The following is a 22250-nucleotide window of genomic DNA, read 5'->3' as shown; positions in this document are numbered from 1 at the left end:
TTAACAAATGTCAATAGCCAATGGAATGCACGGAGGCTCAGACAAATTGAGTAGGTTGGGAGAAAAATCTAAGCATAAATTTAAAATGAGGTTGACCGATACAATTAATCATAGCTATCAGTTACATACTCATTTTAAGTAGTTTGTACTACTCTTAACAGAATGAAACCAATCCTAACATACATATTTAGGAGAATAATTCTCATTACTAACTAAATAACTGAACCTCAATATAATTATGTAATAATCTAACAATTATGCTTCCCCAAGTATAAACCAACACTGAATTTGAAACTATATGGTATAAGCAACTTTGTAGAATGGTCTAGCAACTAAAAACCAATACTTGCATTTCTTCGATCTAATTAGTCAATGGCATTAATCTAAAACTGTAGAACATTAAATAAAAAATGATGAACTAGGGGCCACCAAATTTACATGGCCATCCTCTAAAGAGATGAAGAGGATGGTACTGTTAGTGCGCATAATAGCTTTAGCAGGCATTTAACCTTCTTCTGACTCTGCAGATAATAATAGATATCATAACTAGAGTATTCTGGAAGATTCCAGGATTTTCATTCAGTGTGAAAGAACAAAAACAAAATCAAGGGTTGAAATTACGCAAAGTCCCCCAAAATTGACAATGCTCAAACTCAGCTTGATAATATTTAGCTCAACTCATGGTTTGACTGATTTATTATTGAGCTTAATCTTATTATGGAATCTTGATGCACGAGTAAAATTTCAAAGACCATTTTAAACATTAACCCGTAGATATTAATTAAGCTTTTGGCTATAAGTACATACTTATTTTCAACATATTTAATCTACAAGACACATTATGCAAATAATTGAGATATTATATATTATTATTGATAATATATAATGATATAGGTGATATTATGCCAAGGTCTCAGGCATCTACATATCTATGTGAACCGAACAATGAATATACAATCCTGCTCATGGAACATAGCAAAGTTAAGTTTGACTCATTTAATAAATGAGCTCAAATTTTTAGCTCATGCTCAATAGCTCACCGGCTTAAGAGCTTAGCTTATAAAGTAACTAACAAATTGAGCTAAAAATAGCTCACATGCTATTAGGAACAAGGTAAACTACCGAAATTGCACCAAAAAACTCATATCGCCATGAAAAAAAAACCAAATAAGATTTCTATGAATGACAAAGAAGTCTCAAAGGATTTAAAAACGTGACAAAATTAACAAAAATATAATTTTTTCTACATAAATGATAAAAGAATTTTGTATTTAGCAAAAAACTTGTGCATTTTATTTTAAATTCAATCATTCACAAAAAACTTTGAAAAAATTCCTTAACAAATCACCAAATTTTAACTATGACAAAGTCTCATTTTTCTAATAATACTTACAAAAAATCGCATCGAAATCTAATATCTAAAGTATTTTATGAAAAAATATAACTAATATCTGGTTAGTTTTCTCACGTTTTAAATCTTTTGGAGCTTATTTGTTATCTTTCTAGGTTATTTTTATTAGCGGCATAAACTTTCGAGTACCATTCTTGGTAGTTTATTTTTAAGAAAGTATCTCTTCATGCAACAAGGAAACTAAATGAACAAGATATAGCAATATTTTCAAATAGAACATTTGCTTCATACCATATATAGCTTCCATGTTATTTTCCTTGTAAACACCAAAAGGTGATCCATGGACAGAGAGAAGCATCTCGGTAGGTTTCGGCAGCCTAAGGGTTTTGGGTGTCATCCCAACAGACAAGCGTTGACTACTCACCTGCAAAAGGCAACAAATCCAAATCAATCACAACTGTTTAAAAAATAGCCTCAGCAATGAATACTAGAGTTCATAAAGTCATCCATAAAAAACAGAAGGTAAAAAATAAAGGGAGAAAATTCGGACATTGGGAGTCTGAAGACCTTCTTGACTTGTGAGAGTCTGAGCTTCACATGGCTCCTCAAAAACCTATGTAACAAACATTCAATCAATTCATATTATCACAATACATTGCAATCACTAATTAGTTTTTATTTGCAAGCTGTTTAAGTTAGTCATAATAGATTTAGCAGCGTATGCAATGAAACTAGTAATAGAGGCAAGTTCTCTTCCATCTGCACATGAAAGGATCCTAAATGAATAGCAACATTTCTCATTCAAATCAATTCGTGGATGCTTCAGCACATGATGGAAATGAGAATGGAAGTGTGGTGCACGAAATTGTTATCACCCGGCATGGCTCCAAAAACTTGGTCGCACTATACCATGATTCACACGTTTCTTCACAACTTTGCACACCTGACCAGCAAGTGCACTGGGTCGTCCAAGTAATAAACCTTACGTGAGTAAGGGTCGATCCCACGGAGATTGTTGGTTTGAAGCAAGCTATGGTCATCTTGTAAATCTCAGTCAGGCAGATTCAAATGGTTATGGAGTTTTGATAATTAAAATATAAATAAAACATAAAATAGGATAGAGATACTTATGAATTGGTGGGAATTTCAGACAAGTGTATGAAGATGCCTTATTCCTTCTGAATCTCTGCTTTCCTACTGCTTCCATCCAATCAATCATACTCCTTTCCATGGCAAGCTGTATGTTGGGGATCACCGTCGTCAATGGCTACCTCCCGTCCTCTCAGTGAAAATGGTCCTCTACGGTTTCTACACGGCTAATCAACTGTCGGATTTCTCATCTCGGATGAAAAATACCAGGCACAGCTACCGTATGACTAATTAGCTATCGGTTCTCACTTGTGTTGAAATAGGATCCAGTGACCCTTTTGCGTCTGTCACTACGCCCAACCTTTGTGAGTTTGAAGCTCGTCACAGTCATCCCATCCCAGATCCTACTCAGAATACCACAGACAAGGTTTAGACTTTCCGGATCTCAAGAATGCTACTATTGATTCTAGCCTATACCACGAAGATTCTAATCTCGGACTCAGATGCTCTGTTGTCAGGAGAGACGATGTGAATCGTTGAAGAGAGATTCAAGCTTGTTTTCATGTAGAACGGAAGTGTTTGTCAGGCACGCGTTCATAAGTTAAGAATGGTGATGAGTGTCACATAATCATCACATTCATCATGTTCTTGTGTGTGAATGAATATCTTAGAACAAGAATAGACTCGAATTGAATAGAAAACAGTAGTAATTGCATTAATACTCGAGGAACAGCAGAGCTCCACACCTTAATCTATGGTGTGTAGAAACTCCAACGTTGAAAATACATAAGTGATAAAGGTCCAGGAATGGCCGAATGGCCAGCCCCCTAAACATGCAAAATATGATCCTAAGATCTAAAAATGATCAAAAGATTACCCCAAAAAGATAATCCCAAGATAATCCAAAGATGAAAATACAATAGTAAAAGGTCCTATTTATACTAAACTAGTTACTAGGGTTACAGAAATAAGTAAATGATGCAGAAATCCACTTCCGGGGCCCACTTGGTGTGTGCTTGGGCTGAGCATTGAAACTTTCATGTGTAGAGACTTTTCTTGGAGTTAAACGCCAGTTTTTATGCCAGTTTGGGCGTTTAACTCTAGTTTGTAACTCAGTTCTGGTGTTTAACGCCAGAATAGGGCAGGGAGTTGGCGTTTGAACGCCAGTTTGCGTCGTCTAAACTTGGGTAAAGTATGGACTATTAGGTAGCATTTGGTGGAGAGACAGAGACGGAAAGACTGAGACTGAGAGACAAAGACTAAGAGACAGGGATTGAAATAAATCTCAATATTCTTTTTGGTGCAAAATAGGAGAAAGGAATTGAAACAAGAATGAAACTCTAATTTAATTTGTACAAAGGGTAAAATTGGAATTAATTAATTGAAATGAAAGTATTTTAGGTATAAAATGTTATTAAAGTTTCAGTCTCCATCTCTAAAAATTTCAGTCCCCTGTGTCCCTACTTTTTGGAGGTACTAAAATACTGAAATTTTAGAGACAGAGACAGAAATTTTAGTACCAGTCTCTAAACTAACAAACACGATACTGAGTCTCAGTCTCTTAGTCTCTGTCTCAGTACCTCAAAACAAATGCTACCTTATATATTGCTGGAAAGCCCAGGATGTCTACTTTCCAACGCAATTAAGAGCGCGCCAATTGGGCTTCTGTAGCTCTAGAAAATCCATTTCGAGTGCAGGGAGGTCAGAATCCAACAGCATCTGTAGTCCTTTTTCAGCCTCTGGATCAGATTTCTGCTCAAGTCCCTCAATTTCAGCCAGAAAATACCTGAAATCATAGAAAAACACACAAACTCATAGTAAAGTCCATAAATGTGAATTTTGCTTAAAAACTAATAAAATTATAATAAAAAGTGAACAAAACATACTAAAAACTATGTAAAAATATTGTCAAAAAGCGTATAAATTATCTGCTCATCAAAGTGCTATATTAATGCTGCTCCTACACAGCTACCCCAATTTTATGTCGCATCAAGTCCTATGTAAGTGACCCAAACAAGCCAGGTAAGGATGTTACAAAATACAATTAATCAAAGTGCACAGAGAAGATAGAGAACATACAAAGTCCTTAAAATGAAGATTTTCATCACCAAGAAATCCTGTTCTCCCTACCAACAAAGAAGTAAACTAACAGGTATCAACTACAATCTATGCCAAAATGTATAAGAACTATAATATCTATAGTAAAATCGTTCAAAATTGAAGGAACTCAAACATTTTAAGGGGGCACAGAACAATAGTATGTTTCGTAACATACATTTCCATTTTTTTTAATTCAATTTAGGAAACTTTAATTCAGATATGAAATGAGTTAAATCGAAAGAGAAAACTAAACACTACCAGTATTGCTAGAGTATTCAAAACCACCAAACTGAGGAACCGAAAAAGGACATTCCGAAGGAAAAACAATCGAAAGCCTCTAGAACAGAGAAGCGTGCAAATCTCTTCCTACACCACCACAAGTCGTGGACATTCTGCTCCCTCTCTCTTTCCACTTCACATCAAATTTTCCATTCCCTTCATCTTTCACAATTGAGGGATTCGGTAAGGTTTCTTCGAAGAACTGCAGCATTGGCTTCCGGAGATGTTCCTCACTGAAACACGACCGAACCAAACGAAGTTCCATCAACAATCGCTCAATCTCAACATCACGAACCACCTTAATTGCACTGATTTGACGCTCCACTGCCACAAACACACAGGTAGAGTTTTAATAAAAATAAATAAATAGGGAAAACTTTATGCTGATCAAGAAATTTGTTATTTGATTTTGCTGTATCTTCGATTTCAAGCTCTTTGAATTGAGGTTGCTGCGTTTGGGTTTTAAGTTCCTTCAATTGAGTTGATTGTTTGACCATTTTCTTCGCTCTACGCCTTGGAAATTTTGCCTTTAATATACTAAAACTAATATAGTAAGAAAAAAGGGCTACAAATCTACAATTATAGTTATCAGAACTGAATCGGCAATCCACCCGGTCATATGACCGGGTCACTGGTTCAACCGATGGGTCACTGATTCACCCGGTTGACCCGGTCATAATTTAAAAAATATAAAATTATATAAATGAAATTAAAATTACATATTAAAACTTAAAATGCAAGTCTTTACAAACATAATAATAATAATAATAATAATAATCAAATGTTAATTTTTAGACAACTAATGATGCAAAAAGAGATAATAAACTAGTTTCTAGTACAAAATACTTTCTTTATTTAAATAAACAAGAGTAAGCAAAAGATAACATAATCGATAATCAAGTCCAAGTGATCTTAAAATCGACATCTATATCTTCATAGGACAAATTTGGAGCTTGATCAACATTTTTTTCACTTTGATTTGCATCTGTATCTTCCATAAGAAACACTGCATTATGATGTTATGCAGAACATTTGAAACAGAGAAAGAAGAGTTTGAAGAGAGAGGTACAATAAACTAGTGATCTGAATTAACTTCATCTTACTCTTCCATCAATGAATCAATTCTACACACCTCTTAGAGGGATGCAAGAGCTTTATTTATAACAGAGTTGAAAAAGAGAAAAAGATCAGAAATCAGAATAACAAACCCTAACTAACTGTACCAAACTGATTTTGTTATTGTCTAACTCTCTTATCTCTTATCCCTTAACATACAGCAACAAAAGATTTAGCATTTTTTAAGCAACACAACAAGAAGGTTCAGTAACAAATTCAACTCAAGTCAGTTATCCAGTAACAAATTCTACTTCTAGCAACAACTACATTTATGATAGGTTTTGCATCAAATTCAACTTAACAACAAATTCTACTTCTAGAGTTCTAGCAACAAATTCAGCTATGATAGCTATGATAACTTTCAGGCAGCAACAAAAACATAAACTATGATATAACAAATTTCAGCAACACATTCAACTTTCAGCAACAAATTATTTTGGCAACAAAATCAAAGTACAGTGATGCAGCAACAAAATTGAAACAGAAAGAATAGGGGGAACTCACCAAATCGGGTTGCACGAAGGAATCTGACGGCGAAGGAGAAGTTGATGGCGAGGAAGAAGCTGACGGCAAGGCTCAAAGCAAGAAGACGATAATGAAGACCAGCTGATAAACCACTATTTTGTGATTTATCTTGTGCTCAATTGAGTGATTTTATCAATTCTTCACCCATTTATTCATATGAATTTGCATGGTTTTACAATTCCTTCCCTATGATATGATAAATGTGAAAACATGTTTTCTATGCTTTAGAATTATTAAATTTAATTATCCTTTATTACCATTCGATGCCGTGATCTGTGTGTTAAGTACTTGCAGGCTTTATAGGGCAGGAATGGCTTAGAGGATGAAAAGGAAACATACAGAAATGGAAGGAATGCACAAAACAGAGTTTTTGAAGAAGTGGCAGCGACGCAAACGCGTGGATGACGCGAACGCGCGCCTCGCGCGAAACACAACTGATGCGAACGCGTGACTTACGCGGACGCGTGGAAGAGCGAAACTTCAGATGACGCGGACGCGTGACCCACGTGGGCGCGTGACGTACGCGATCTGCAGAATTTACAGAAGTTGCCCCAGCGATTTCTGGACATCTTTCGGCCCAAATCCAAGCCCAGAAAACACAGATTGGAGACTATAAAGTGGCAGAATCCATTCATTCACACATACAGAATATACAACATTAATAATAAATAATTTTAGGATTAGATGTAGTTTTTAGAGAGAGAGGTTCTCTCTTCTCTCTTAGATCTTAGGATTAGGATTACTCTTAAAGGATTTAGGATTTATTTCTTCGTCATATCAGGTTCAATGTTTCCTTACTTTAATTCCTTTTATGCTTTTATTTACTCTAATGCTTTTATGTGTATTTGATTTATGTTGCCAATTTGGCTTATGAACTTTTTCATGTTAGGATTTTCTTAATTAATATAATTTGAGGTATTTCAGACTTATTACTTCTTTTATTAATTATTCTCAATTGATGTTTTAATTTATATTTTCTCTTGGCTTTGGTTGAGTAATTGGTAATGCTTGAGTTGTTGAAATAAAGCAGTGGTTGAAATTGGCAATTGCTAATTGATTTATATCGCTCTAAAAGTTGACTAGGACTTGAGGATCAATTTAGTTAGTCCACTTGACTTTCCTTTATTTAATGAGGGATAACTAAGCGGGATTAAAACCCAATTTCAACACACCTGATAAGGATAACTAGGATAGGAATTCCAGCTCTCATACCTTGCCAAGAGATTTTCCTTAATTATTAATTTATTTTTCTTGCCATTTAAATTACTTGTTCTCTATTTCGAAAACCCAAAAATATATTTGTTTTCCATAACCAATAATAAGAACACCTCCCTGCAATTCCTTGAGAAGACGACCCGAGGTTTGAATACTTCGGTTTATAAATTTAATTGGGTTTGTTACTTGTGACAACCAAAAATTTTGTAAGAAAAGGATTCTTGTAGGTCTAGAAGCTGTACTTACAACGAGGATTTATTTTGTGAAAGTTCTAGACCGCGCGAGAGTCTCGTTCTTCAAAATGGCGCCGTTGCCGGGGAATTGCAAATGTGTGCCTTATTATTGGTTATTGTAAATATTTTTCTTTTGCTTGTTTATTTGCTTTTATTTTTATTTTTAATTTTTATTAGCTACTATGAATTCTCACCCCTCTCGCTTTGAGTTTGGTTCTAATTTTGTTGAAAGGAATGGAAGCTATAACATGAATATGCATCAAGGTCAAAGCAACCAAAGATGGATGGAGCCAAGAGGATCTGATCAACCCTTTAGGCAACAACACCTTCCAAGATATTATGGACAAAGACCATTCTACAATGCATACCAAGACAATAGATATGGTGGGCCCCCTTGTAGTTACCAACAAGCCCCACCTTATGCTTGTAAACCATCTCCTCAACATAGCTTTGGACCACCGTACTCACAAGTCCCCTTTCACCATTCACCCCCGTATGACCCTTATCCATCCCAATTCTTATCCAATTACTCCCAAGAACCACCACTTCCCTATGTACCATGTCCATATCCATCACCTTAAGAATCAAAGGAGCGTTTCAAGGAAACAGTGGAAACACTTAATGCAACCCTTCGCCAACTGGACCAAGCGATAAGTCGATTACCTCCCAGACGTTCAAACACTCAAGGAACCCCCATGGCTTTATGTGGAGAATCTAATGAAGAACGTAGCATGAAGGAGACACTAGAAACTCCAGTAGACAATAAGGAGCATGACTTTGTTTTGGAACAATTGGAGGAAGCCCAAATTATCCAAGAAGAAGAAGTACTGATTGAAGATTTAGGAGATGCTGAACCTCCATGGGAATCCAAAATTGTGGAGAATTCCGTCAAGGACGTTACAATTGATGCTAAGGAGGATAGTACACAACCCCCAAAGCAGGTGTATTATGAAGAACTGGACGAAACAACTCAAGACACAGGTTCCCTTGAGAATGATAGTCACGAGTCAAGTTCTCCTAGTAATGAACTTGCATCCGCAAGTAAATTCTTTGAGACTGCAGAATCTTCCTCAAGTGACTACGAAGATGATGCAGAGGTAGACTTTTCTCAACCTCCCAATTATGACTCAAGTGATGAGGAAGATATCGTGCACTTTGATCAAGACGTGGTTGCAGTTGAAGAAATTCGCAAAGAAGTGGATGAAGTCCCAGAAGACTACAAGGGAGTAGAGCTTGCAAAACCACTGGAAACACCTATCCCAAGGCCATTACCGCCCAATACTAACTTCAAGTGGGTAAAATCCTTAGCTTTTGTCTTTACTTTTCCATTTGAATATGGTTTACTTGAAACAGATGGCCAGCTTAGAGCCCTCTGCGGCTTTAAGGGTAAAAGGGAAATGACTCGCACTCAGAGCTGGTATGCGAGATTCAATGAGGTTTCACACTTCAATTTGAGGTGCAAGGATTGGTGTCAAGCTCAATTGTATGGGTCTCAGATGCTGTTTGGTCACTACAGTGAGAATTCAATTTACTTATCACCCGGCTGGAAAAATGCAGATCAAGACAAAGACGGGTGTAAAAGTAGAGTTTGGGATCCTGGAATCTATTCTGACATTCAACACCCTAGGAGCCTTGGTACTTGTCTAAACTTACTCAAGGGCTTTACATGCCTTGTTTGGGACCCTGGAGGCTGTTGGAATTCCAAACATTGGTGGAAATTTCTGGATGAATTCAAGCACAAGCCACCATAACAGGAAGCTCATCAAATGTCCAACTTAAGGACTTTAACTAAAAGTGCTAGGTGGGAGACAACCCACCATGGTATGATTGTCCCCTTTTTAAATTTCAATTTTTATTTCGTTTTGTTTGTTTTTAAGTTTTATTTTATTTTATTCTATTTTGATTGAACCTGGAATTTTGCATAACATGCATTGCATTTTGCATTTATCTATCTTAAAAAAAAAAATCACCCACGCCAGCGCGCAGGTTACGCGTGGGCGTGGAATGGAAATCGGCGTAAGGATCCAACGCCTAGAAAGTTGGGCTGGAATCGTACGGCTGGTGTGCGTTTAGCACAAAACAGCCCACGCATTCGCGTCCCTGACGCAAACGCGTCACCTGCACAACCATCATCCCACGCGAAAGCGTGAGCGACGCGTTCGCGTCGCGTGGTTGGACCATATTGAATAGAGAGTTGCGCCAAAACGACGCTGGAATTGTGCATTTAACACAATTCACAGCGACTCGTTCGCGTGCTTCACGCGGCCGCGTCACCCATCTTTTACCCAATTTACGCGATAGCGTCAATTACGCGACCGCGCCACTCCCTTTTTCACCCTAATCACGCGATCGCGTGCCCCACGCATTCGCGTGGATTTGAAATCACTTAACCCCCCTACGCAAAACCCTACCTCTTCGCGTCACCATTCTTCCCCCTCCTCCTCTGCACCCCCTCCACTGCCTGCCCCCAACCACCGCGACCACCCAGCACCGCCGCGCCGCACCACCTCGCCCCCACCGCGACCCCCCATCTCTTCTTTCCTTTCTTCTTCTCGCCTCACTTCTTCTTTCCTCTCTTCTACCCCCCTCCGCCATAGCGCCCACCGCGGCCACCCCAAGCCCGCTGCCTCCCATCACTGCCGACCACCACCACCGCCCATAACCCTCGCCCCCCTTCTTCTTCCTTCCTCCTCCCTTCACCCTAACCCAGCATCCCAAGACCTCCAACAACCCTCTGCCGCCACCTCCGACCGCCGCCGCTCCACCCCTCCTATCACCGCCGTGTCAGCAACACCATCACCACATTCCCACCACCTCTCTGTCTCAATTTCTAATCTGCCCACACCAGGTTCCGTCATACACCGATTTCTTTATCATTCATAGTTAGTTGCATATTTTTCAGATTATGTTCATGTTAGGATAGTTAGAGATGCATGATTGTAGTGGACTCTAGGTGGTTAGGTAGCTAGGATGTGGTTAGTGGATTTAGGCCTGATAATTGCGCCGTTTTTGTTACTTGTTTTATCCTTTCCGCAATTTTGATCTGGCTGTGCTGATAATACTGTTCATATGCTGTTCTTTCATGTTTGATGCTGATGTTACACTGTTCATTACTGTTCATGCTGTTTGTGACTCCTTGCAGCACCTTTTCCTCTCATATAAACTATTTTTCTTGCTGTTTATTTCCCGGGAACATCCAATTTTAGCCGGAATGCTGCCCAATTTTCTGCAAATTGTTTTTCACCCATTCATGTATTGGTTTTGGCAATTTCAACATCTGCACTGCTTAGCTATAACCAAACCAATTCATGATTGCATGAGCTAACATTCTTATTTCTTTCTGGTTCCCTGATTAATAGACTGCATTATTGATGATTTTATTTTAATTTGCAACTCTTGCATCTATCTGTATTATCATCAATAAATTGAAATCTTTGCTTGAACATGAGTTGATTATTCTTTAAATTTGAGAATTTATTATTAATTAGGATACCATTTATCATGCCACTCACTTTAACTTTCTTTTTACTAACTCACTGCTTTCACTTTCTCACTTCCTTTTTACCGACTAACCCTTTTAACTTTCTGCCTTCTCTTTTCACCTAACTACTTTAAATTTTTAACTCAGGGCGTGATCATTGTTTTTCCTAATTAACATGAATTTTCCTTTTCATATATTTTGGATTGTGATTTCTATTTTCAGACTTTTTCACTTGAATCCTGTAACACCCTACCATACAGAGTCTTATGCTTAAGTCATAATTCAGAGATGGCAAGGTATTACGACCTCTAAAAATAAAAATTTAGTACGTATAGTAGTGTGAATAAGGTTTATAACTAGGAGCCTTTGTGGAAAAGGGGGTAAACAAAAAAATCGCAACTCGAAAGCGCAACACTCCGATCGATAATGTAACGAACAAAGGATAAGCCAACGCAAGATTATATATATACAAAGGAGTGTCAAAAACAGGAATATCAAGACTCAAAATCCGGTTGCGAAGATAACCGGTCCGAGTATAGCAATATATACATATGATAAAATAAGGAAAACCCCAAAGGAAACCCAAAGGGACACAAATACTGACAACCTATTCTCCAAAATCTCCTATAAGAGGAGTCATCACAGTTTGTATTATTTAATGGAGATAAAGGTATCTAAGCAAAACATATGAGCCAAAACAGAGTCCCGAGAACAAAGGATCTTCGCTAATCCAGAAGTCTCCAGCATGCCTCAGCGAGAAACCTCACGTCCCGCATCTGAAAACCACAAAATCCGCATGGGTGAGAACCAGAGGTCCCCAGCATGGTAACAGCTTCCATATATATAATACATAATAATAGAGGAAAGCCGAAGGCAATCCTAGAACTTCCTCCAGATAATTCAAAGCTTATAAACAAGCTAAACCATAAAGGGCATCTGACTAAAGATTCTTCAGTCTAAATAATACTTCCCTTTCCAATTTCTTCAGACCTCCCAACCACCAGCAGGAGTATAAAATAGCAAACACAGTTATTTCAAACAATAGATATACAAATAGGAACAGATAAGGCATTTAGACAATTAGCAAGTAATATGCAGTCAAGTAAGCAGTCTCAAACAAATCACATAGTATGCATATGATGAATGCCTATCCCTAATGGCTGATGATATCATTTGTCGGTTATAGAGCCAACCCGACAAGTCCTGGTAGCTAACCATTGAACTGTCCCTCTGTCGCGCATCCCCAACTCGAGTTATACTCATCATAAACTTGATCATAATCATGATCCATATCCATCACCTTCACTGGTGAATATTTACGGGGGCGAGCTCATCCGGGTCTTTCACAGTGCCCGACCACCCTTACCATAGGGTCAACAGAGTCTCGAGTCTCCACCTGGAGCACGTGGTGGCTAGCCACTGCTTCCTCCCAGGGAAACTCGTGTCTCCGATGGTGCAAGTGCAACATTCACATTTTATTCAACAGCATATATGCATTTATACTTAGCCATAATCATGGCTCCGCCGTAACTCAGCAACAATCTAGCCATCCGGCTCACGGTTAAATCCATAACCAGCCAATTCATTAACAATCACGGCCCTTCGGCCCATGGCATGACAAGCACTTCCACCGCCATCCTCCGCATCTCACATAATCATCTTTGATCCACATTGATCATACATTTTTCCCTTGCTTCACTCGCAAGTTACCACATTTACTAGCCCCTTTTCTCATTGCTAGGCATATCATAATGATTTAAGATATAAGTGGTGAGATCGGAGGCTTAGAAGTATGAAATTTGGCTTTTAAAACTCAAAAAATCAACTTTGGAATAAAAACAGATCTATGCGCACGCGTACACCATGCGCACGCGTGGATGGCCACAAAAACTCATCGACGCGTATGCGTCATTCACGCGGACGCGCGGATTGGAAAATAGCCAACGACGCGTATGCGCCCTTCACGCGGATGCGTGGATTGGAAAATAGCCAAACGACGCGCAAGCGTCAGCCACGCGTACGCGTGGGTGCTCTTGCGCCCCAGGCACAAAACTGGCATAATTCTGGCACAACTCTCGAGAAAATAGCTGGGCATTGGGTGCAGCGCATCGGCGCACCCGTGCACACCACGCGCACACGTGGATGGCGCTTTCTAGAAGAACGGCGCGTACACGCCAAGTGCGCCTACGCGCGGGGAGTTATTCTGCTAAAATTTTTCTAAGTTAAAAGCTGCAGAATTCACAGATTCAACCCCCAATCTTCCGACGGACATAACTTTCTCATTTTAAATCGTTTTTCACCCGTTCTTCGAACGGCATGGACATCCCGGATCCAATTTCATTTCTAAACAGATTTGGCACAAAACAAAGATCCGTAGTCTAAGTTATGTCCCGTCAAAGTATGCCCAAAAATAATGTTTTCATACAAAACCATAAAGTGCCATTTTCAAAACAAGCCATTGTCAACTCTTTTCAAAATCAATCAAAACATGCCAATTTCATCCCTTTTCTTTGAAATCAATCAAAATATATTAAAGTCGATATCAAGCCTCCTCAACTCACACATTGACACTATATCACAATTCACAAAATCACCATCCCATCATTTTAACCCACTTCACCCAAGTGGCTCAAACTCAAACACATTGACACATCATATACTCATCCTCATGCCAATTTTCAACAACACCATTTCCAATTAACCATCATTGTACATAATCAATATCATACTCACCATCAACATGGTTTCACCCATAATTCAACCTTAATCAATCATCAAACATATATCACAACATGCATATTTTTCATACATCATACCATCAAGGCATCAATAATCATCATCACATATATGACCACATCATATATTTCAACCATTCAACAACAACAACAATTCAATGCCTATCTTAGGGCCACTAGCCTAAGTATTTCCTACCACATTACATATTAGATACGAGAAACCGAGACCATACCTTAGCCGATTTTCCAAGCTCAACCGGAGCACTTCCAAACCATTTTTTCCTTAAGCTCTCAAGGTCTCAACACTTCTAAGAACAGATTTTTCACCACCAAATCCCTTTTCAAGCTTTTCAAAATCATCAATCAAGCTCCAATATTCACCCATGCACAACATCTCAATACCCAAACATCATAGAATAACAAATTATACTAGGGTTGAGAATCTTATCACACCCAAGGTCCAAGGAGACAAGATTAAACTTCTCCTTCAAGAGAGTTGGGTCCTATAACATCAAAGAGCCCAAAATCTCAACATTTTTGCTCATGAAACTCGAAATCAAAGCTGGAAATTCAAAGATCAAAACATGGCTTACCTCAAGATTGATTGTATGAGTTTTGTAGAGCTCTCCGTGATGAACGCGTGGCCACAAACGGTGCGGCAATCGGAGCTCTAGATCAAAAGTTATGGTAGTTTGAAGATCAAGGGAGAGATAGAACTTGAGAGAGTGTTCTTCCCTCTTCTACCTCCATTTTCAGCGTGTAAGAGTGTTATGTGAGGAGAGAGAGTGCTGAAATGAGTGTTTTTAGGGTTTAGTTATGTTGGACCAAGGGTGCACTTTGGGTCCGGTTGGCCCGGTTTGGCCCGTTCGGTCCAATCTTGGTCCGATTTCTATAAAATTGGTACCGAAATTCTCGTCTCAATCTCCTCTATCACATTTAGCCATAAAAATCTCATTTTGGGATTTCTAGAATAAATTCTCCTTTATGGGTTAATTAGTCGTTAATTAACCGGGTCTTACATTCTACCCACCTAATTGGAAATTTTGCCTACAAAATTCAAATGCAATTACCTGAGAATAAGTGCGGATAGTCCGTTCGCATCTCCGACTCAAGTTCCCAAGTGTGTTCCTCAACACCGCCTCGACTCCATGCCACTTTGACTAATAAAACCTCCTTTCCACGCAACCGTTTGATACTAGTATCATCAATTCTGACCGGAGCCACTGGAAGCGTCAAATCTTCTCTTAACTGAACCGATTCAGGTTCTAACACATGGCTGGCATCAGGAGTGTATTTCCGAAGCTGCGACACATGAAACACGTCGTGCAGGTTCGAAAGATGAGGTGGTAGAGCCATTCGATACGCCACCGGCCCAATCCTTTCCAGGATCTGAAATGGACTAATGTACCGAGGATTCAACTTCTTTGCTGAAGCAGTAGTGGGGTTAGCATATGACCCCAGAGTCCTTCTGGACTGTTCATTTCCATTTAGGTCCATGATGGAGAAAAGGAGATGATAAGGATTGGAGATAAAAATATTATTTATTTATATATAAATTTTTTTATATATACCAAGATTAAAATAAAGTAAAATAGGATAAATGAAAAATAAAATAAAAATTCAAAAATTAGAAAAATAATTAAAGGAAAATTCAAAACTAAAATAATTAATTAATTAAAAAGATTTGAAAAATTGGGATAAGGATTTTCGAAAAATGAAGAGAGAGAAAGTGGTTAGGAAGTTTTGAAAAAGATATGTCTTAAAAGATACTTGTAAGAAAAATAATTAAAAGAAAAGATTTGAAAAAGATATGATTTTTGAAAACTTGACTACTAAGATATGATAAGATAAAATTTTGAAATTGAAATCTGAAATTTTTATTAAAATTTTCAAAATTTTTGCTTAAAATTAGTTAGGGAAGATATATATATATATTATTTTATGATGAAAGAGGAAAACACACAAAAGACATAAGACTTGAAATTTTTAGATCTAATGCTCCTTGTTTTCGAAAATTTTGGAGGGAAAATAACAAGGAACACCAAACTTAAAAATTTTAAGATCAAAACACAAAGAAGACTCAAGAACACTTTGAAGACTCACAAGAACAACAAGAACAAAAAGAAAGAACACCAAACTTAAAATTTTTAGAAAATCAAAATAAAATTTTTGAAAACTAAAGAAAAATTAAGAGAACACCAAATTAAAATTTGACACAAGATTTAATCAAAGAAAAATTATTTTTGAAAAAAAGATACCAAAAACATAAGCCAACGCTCTAACCAACTGAGTTATGAAGGAAGAAGTATTTTCTTGAAAAATCTTTTTGAGCTTTTCGAAAATCACAAGAAAAACAAGGAAGGACACAAAACAAGAAAAACTAAAGATCAAACAAGAAAAATAAACAAGAACAACTTAAAAATCAAGAAAGAACAATGAACACAAATTCAAAAATATGAAGAACAATTAGGGACATACAATTTGAAAATTTAAAGGAAAATAAAAAAATGCAATTGACACCAAACTTAAAACATGAAAAAAAACTCAAAGAAAAATTAAGAATTAATAAAGAAAAATAAAATTTTTGAAAAGAAAGTAAAGGACTCAGATTTGATGACTCTCTAGCAACAATAAATAAATTATTCCTAATCTAAGCAACAAGATGAACCGTTAGTTGTTCAAACTCGAACAATCCCCAGCAACGGCGCCAAAAACTTGGTGCGCAAAAATTACAATCACACTTTGCAATCCGCACAACTAACCAGCAAGTACACTGGATCGTCCAAGTAATACCTTACGTGAGTAAGGGTCGATCCCACGGAGATTGTTGGTTTGAAGCAGGCTATGGTTATCTTGTAAATCTTAGTCAGGATATCAATAATGGTTTTGGTTTTAATTGCGAAAAATAAAAGAGCATGAAATAAATACTTGTTATGCAGTAATGGTGAATGGGTTGGAGTTTTGGAGATGCTCTGTCTTCTGAATCTCTGCTTTCCTACTGTCTTCTTCTTCACGCACACAAGGTTCCTTCCATGGCAAACTGTATGTTGGTGGATCACCGTTGTCAGTGGCTACCATCCGTCCTCTCAGTGAAAATGGTCCATGTACATGGCTAATCATCTGTCGGTTCTCACTTGTGCTGGAATAGGATCCAGTGATCCTTTTGCGTCTGTCACTACGCCCAACATTCGTGAGTTTGAAGCTCTTCACAGTCATCCCATCCCAAATCCTACTCGGAATACCACAAACAAGGTTTAGACTTTCTAGATCTCAGGAATGCTGCCAATTGAGTCTAGCTTATACCACGAAGACTCTGGCCTCACGGATTTGAATGCTCTGTTGTCAGGAGAGCCAATCAAACTCGTGAACCAGAAACCCAAGAGATACACATTCAATCTAAGGTAGAACGGAAGTGGTTGTCAGGCACGCGTTCATAGGTTGAGAATAGTGATGAGTGTCACGGTTCATCACATTCATCATGTTGAAGTGGAAATGAATATCTTAGAATAGAAACAAGCGTGATTGAATGAAAAACAGTAGTAATTGTATTAATCCATCGAGACACAGCAGAGCTCCTCACCCCCACCATGGAGTTTAGAGACTCATGTCGTAGAGATACAATGTAAAATGTGACAATGTCACGAGGTACATAATAATTCTCTAAAAGTAGTTTTTATACTCAACTAGTAACCTAGGTTTACAGAAAATGAGTAAACTAAGATAGATAGTGCAGAAATCCACTTCTGGGGCCCACTTAGTACGTGCTTGAGCTGAGCATTGAAGCTTTCATGTGTAGAGACTTTTCTTGGAGTTAAACGCCAAGTTGCAGCCTGTTTCTGGCGTTTAACTCTAGTTTGTAACCTGTTTCTGGCGTTTAACACCAGAATAGGGCAGGAAGTTGGCGTTTAAACGCCAGTTTGCGTCGTCAAAACTCGGAAAAAGTATGGACTATTATATATTGCTGGAAAGCCCTGGATGTCTACTTTCCAAAGCAATTGAGTGCACGCCAATTAGACTTCTGTAGCTCCAAAAAATCCATTTCGAGTGCAGAGAGGTCAGAATCCAACAGCATCTGCAATCCTTTCTCAGCCTCTGAATCAGATTTTTGCTCAGGGCCCTCAATTTCAGCCAGAAAATACCTGAAATTACATAAAAACACACTAACTCATAGTAAAGTCCAGAAATGTGAATTTTGCATAAAAACTAATAAAAACATAATAAAAAGTAATTAAAATATACTAAAAACTACCTAAAAACAATGCCAAAAAGCATATAAATTATCCGCTCATCACAAAGCAAAGGGGAAAAATCTAAATTATTTATATCATAAATAAAAGAAAGCAATTATAAATCTGAAATATCTCAAATTATATTAAATAGAAAATCAAATTAAACATAGGAATCCATAAATCAATTTGGGAAAATAAACAAACTAATGTAGTAGAATAAATAAATGTAGAAGAGAAACTAAATTAAAGGGACATTGAACCTGTAATGAAGAGAAGTAGCCTAATCATAAAAGAAATCCTAAATCCTAATCCTAATCCTAAATCCTAAGAGAGAGGAGAGAACCTCTCTCTCTAGAAAACTACATCTAAAATCTAAAATTGTGTATATGATTGAATGTATGATGAATGGATTGATTCTCCCACTTTATAGCCTTTAATCTGTGTTTCCTGGGCTGAGAACTGGGTCAAAAGCTGGCCCGAAATCGCTGGGGGCAATTTCTGCATTTTCTGTACGTGGCGTCTGTCATGCGTGCACGTGGGTCACGCGCACGCGTCATTTCGGAGCTTCCCTTGTTCACGCATTCGCGTCTTCCATGCATGCACGTCGCTTGGTGTCTGTGCAAATCGCGCGTCCGTATCGTCCATGCGTGCGCGTCACTTCCAGTTCCTCAAATACTTCATTTTTGTTGTTCCTTTCACTTTTGCATGTTTCCTTCCCATCCTTTAAGCCATTCCTGCCCTATAAAGCCTGAAAATACTCAACACACAGATCGCAGCATCGAATGGTAATAAAGGATAATTAAAATTAATAGTTTTAAAGCTTAGGAAACATGTTTTCACATATATCACATAATAAGGAAAGGATTGTAAAACCATGCAAATTATATGAATAAGTAGGTGAAGACTTGATAAAAACCACTCAATTGAGCACAATATAAATCATAAAATAGTGGTTTATCATCGCACTCATCTAAATTTATTGTATCTTAATTTTCTTTTCTATCCTACTGTGTTTTTAGTTGCTTGGGGACAAGCAACAGTTTAAGTTTGGTGTTGTGATGAGCGGATATTTTATACGCTTTTTGACATCAAATTCATAGGTTTTAGTAGTTTTTATTTAGTTTTTATTGAGTTTTTATAGTTTTTAGTGTTAAATTCACATTTTTGGATTCTACTATGAGTTTTTGTGTTTTTGTACAATTTCAGGTATTTTCTGGCTGAAATTGAGGAGCTGGAGCAGAAGTCTGATTCAGAGACAGAGAAAGCACTGTAGATGCTGTCCAAATCTGACCTGCCTAAATTCAGAAGAGCTTTTCTGGAGCTACAGAAGTCCAAATGGAGCTTTCCATCAATATATAATAGTCCATACTTTGCTTCGGATTAGAAGGCCCAAAAATTAGCGTCCAACGGCAACTACATACCCCCTTCCAAGCATCCAGTGCCCATAGAGCAGAGGCCAGAAAGGACCCCCTAGCTGGCATTCCACGCCCAAGAGACCTCATAGCACGTGGATCTCATCAAAGCTCATCCCAAACACTAACCAAGTGGGCCCCAAAAGTGGATTTTAGCACTAAATAGACTGTTTTACCCTTACTAATCATTTGTTTAGCATTTAAGGGTTTATGCTTATGTAATTCAAGAGGAATTTTTACATTTTTCATCACCTTCCTCCCCCTCTAGGAGGGAGGTCTGCCATTAGTTCATTTTTCTCTGTATTTTTACTTTCAGTATGAGTTTCTAAACCTCCTAGGTTGAGGGGAGGAGCCCTGCTGAGCCCATGAATTAATAAAAGTACTACTGTTTCTCTCCGATCCGTGTATGATTAATTCTAAGATGTTTATTCGTACTTCATCGTGGTGAATAGGATAATCTAACCAATTAGCTCTATTCATCACATTAAGATGAACGTGCCTGACAAACACCCGCGTCTACTTGGATTCTAAATGCGTCTTTCACCGGACAGTGACGAACAACAGCTTGAATATACATCTCTCAGACGGCTAATCCGTGACTTCGTTGGGGACTTCTCAAGACATTAGTTCAGCCAATTTCTGGGGAGATTAGGGTCTCTGTGGTAGAGGCTAGAACCCAAATACATCATTCTCTGATCCAGAAGATCCGACCTTGTCTGTGGCGTTTTGAGTAGGATCATGAAGGAGAATGGAATGTATGCGCTTCACCCTCAAGTAGAAAGGGATCCACCTTAAACTGGGGGTTTAGATCCGGAGGAGTATTGGCAGCTACTCAAACCAATGTCAATCACATACAGCCTGCCATTGAAGAAATCACTCACAAGCAAAGAAGACAGTAGTACCAGAGTTACTTCAGAAGACAAAGCAACTCAAACTCTCAACCTTATTCCCATTATTGCATCCAATCATTTATGACATATAAAGTATTCAAAGTTTATCCAACATAAACCTTCTGATTCTGCCTGACTAAGACCTGCAAGACAACCATAAGCTTACTTCAAGCCACAATCCTCGTGGGATCGACCCTGACTCGCTCAGGTATTACTTGGACGACCCAGTGCACTTGCTGGTATTGCTTGTCGTACGGAAAGGTATGGGGGGTTTTACGTACGCACGCACCAGACCCTATTTGCGGATAAGTCGATGACATATGCTCATGCGTAGTATCAACCGTTGCTACGCGATTTTGACCAGATCCACACTTACAGTTGGGGGTCAGCATGTCTCGCGCATCTTTACAGGGCATTGTACTATGCATCACGGTATGATCCTAAAGAGATGGATGGCCCTCTTAATCTTTTGTTTGTTTGGGCATGGGAGCACATGTATTGCGCTTGTACTGAGATAGTACCTTCCAGTGGTTGACGTACCGGTTGCTCGGAGGTAATAGTTCCTATTTCGGTTATGTATTCTATTGATGACACATTTTTAATTTTTTCAATGATACGTGTTTTAGGTGGAGTTATTCTGAACGAACCGCAACGTGGTTATTGAAGACCACGACGACATTTAGGAAGGAAATAGACTACATGGAAGAGGTAAATGTTTTTGCTTTGTGTGTGTAAATATCCAACATTAATATTAGGATTCTAATTTTCTAATAATATGTTGCACTTTGTGTGGCAGTCGTACGAAGGAGTGATCATACCCGACGAGCTACATGGACACCTTGAGGTGTGTGACACCATTACTCCGTTATTGTCGTTCGAGTGTGTCGGATGGCACCTTGTGAACCGAGTGATACATCAGTTCGGATATGCACAACCCGTCCTAGAGGTAGCAAGAGTTATTCTACCGGAAGAACGTTGGATGACTCTTCGCGAAGTGTAGCTTCATGACTAGAGAGTTTTACATGCAAGGTGGATAGTAGAATGGGGGCATCCATCATAACACTCGGTTGCGGGATGGGCACCCCCTTTTGACTTGGGACTTTAGACCGTCGGCTGAGTACCATGATTGGTATGTGGGGTTGTATGGGCATTTGCTGAGATTGTCGGAGCAAATTCCTCAGCCACCAGCACCTCAGGGACCACCACAGTATGCAGTATTTGAATTGTTTCTCTATTATCTCCCACAGCAACTAAACCATGGTAAACACAATCAGCACAGTCAGCACAGCCAGTCCAGCGACCATGCCGAGCCCAGCCGTCGCAGTCAACACAATCAGCATAGTTAGCATAGTCACGTTGGCTAGTCCAGTGACCACAGCTGTCGCAGCCGACATAGTCAGCACAGCCGGTCCAACAACCACGGCAAGCCTAGCCATCACAGCCATCAGAGTCAGTCCAGCCACCACATCCAGCCCATACAGCACATTTCGCCCAGACAACAATGGGTTGGCTTTTCGCATATCCCATTGCAGATTCCCGTTGATGGGGATGGGGATCATCATATACAGTAGTGGGTTGACACTGGTGTTGGTCAT

At 38.6% G+C, this 22250-nt stretch overlaps 2 pseudogenes; one reads left to right on the top strand and one right to left on the bottom strand.

Annotated features, from left to right (window-relative positions):
- Positions 1-921: 921 nt before the first annotated feature.
- LOC107623222 (uncharacterized) lies at positions 922-5316 on the bottom strand (annotated as a pseudogene).
- Positions 5317-8162: 2846 nt separating this feature from the next.
- LOC148572759 (uncharacterized) lies at positions 8163-21655 on the top strand (annotated as a pseudogene).
- Positions 21656-22250: the final 595 nt, after the last annotated feature.

This window comes from Arachis ipaensis, chromosome B2 (genome assembly GCF_059453495.1).
Source record: "Arachis ipaensis isolate K30076 ecotype BB chromosome B2, ASM5945349v1, whole genome shotgun sequence".
Lineage (NCBI taxonomy): Eukaryota > Viridiplantae > Streptophyta > Magnoliopsida > Fabales > Fabaceae > Arachis > Arachis ipaensis.
This window is presented reverse-complemented; position numbering and strand designations above follow the sequence as displayed.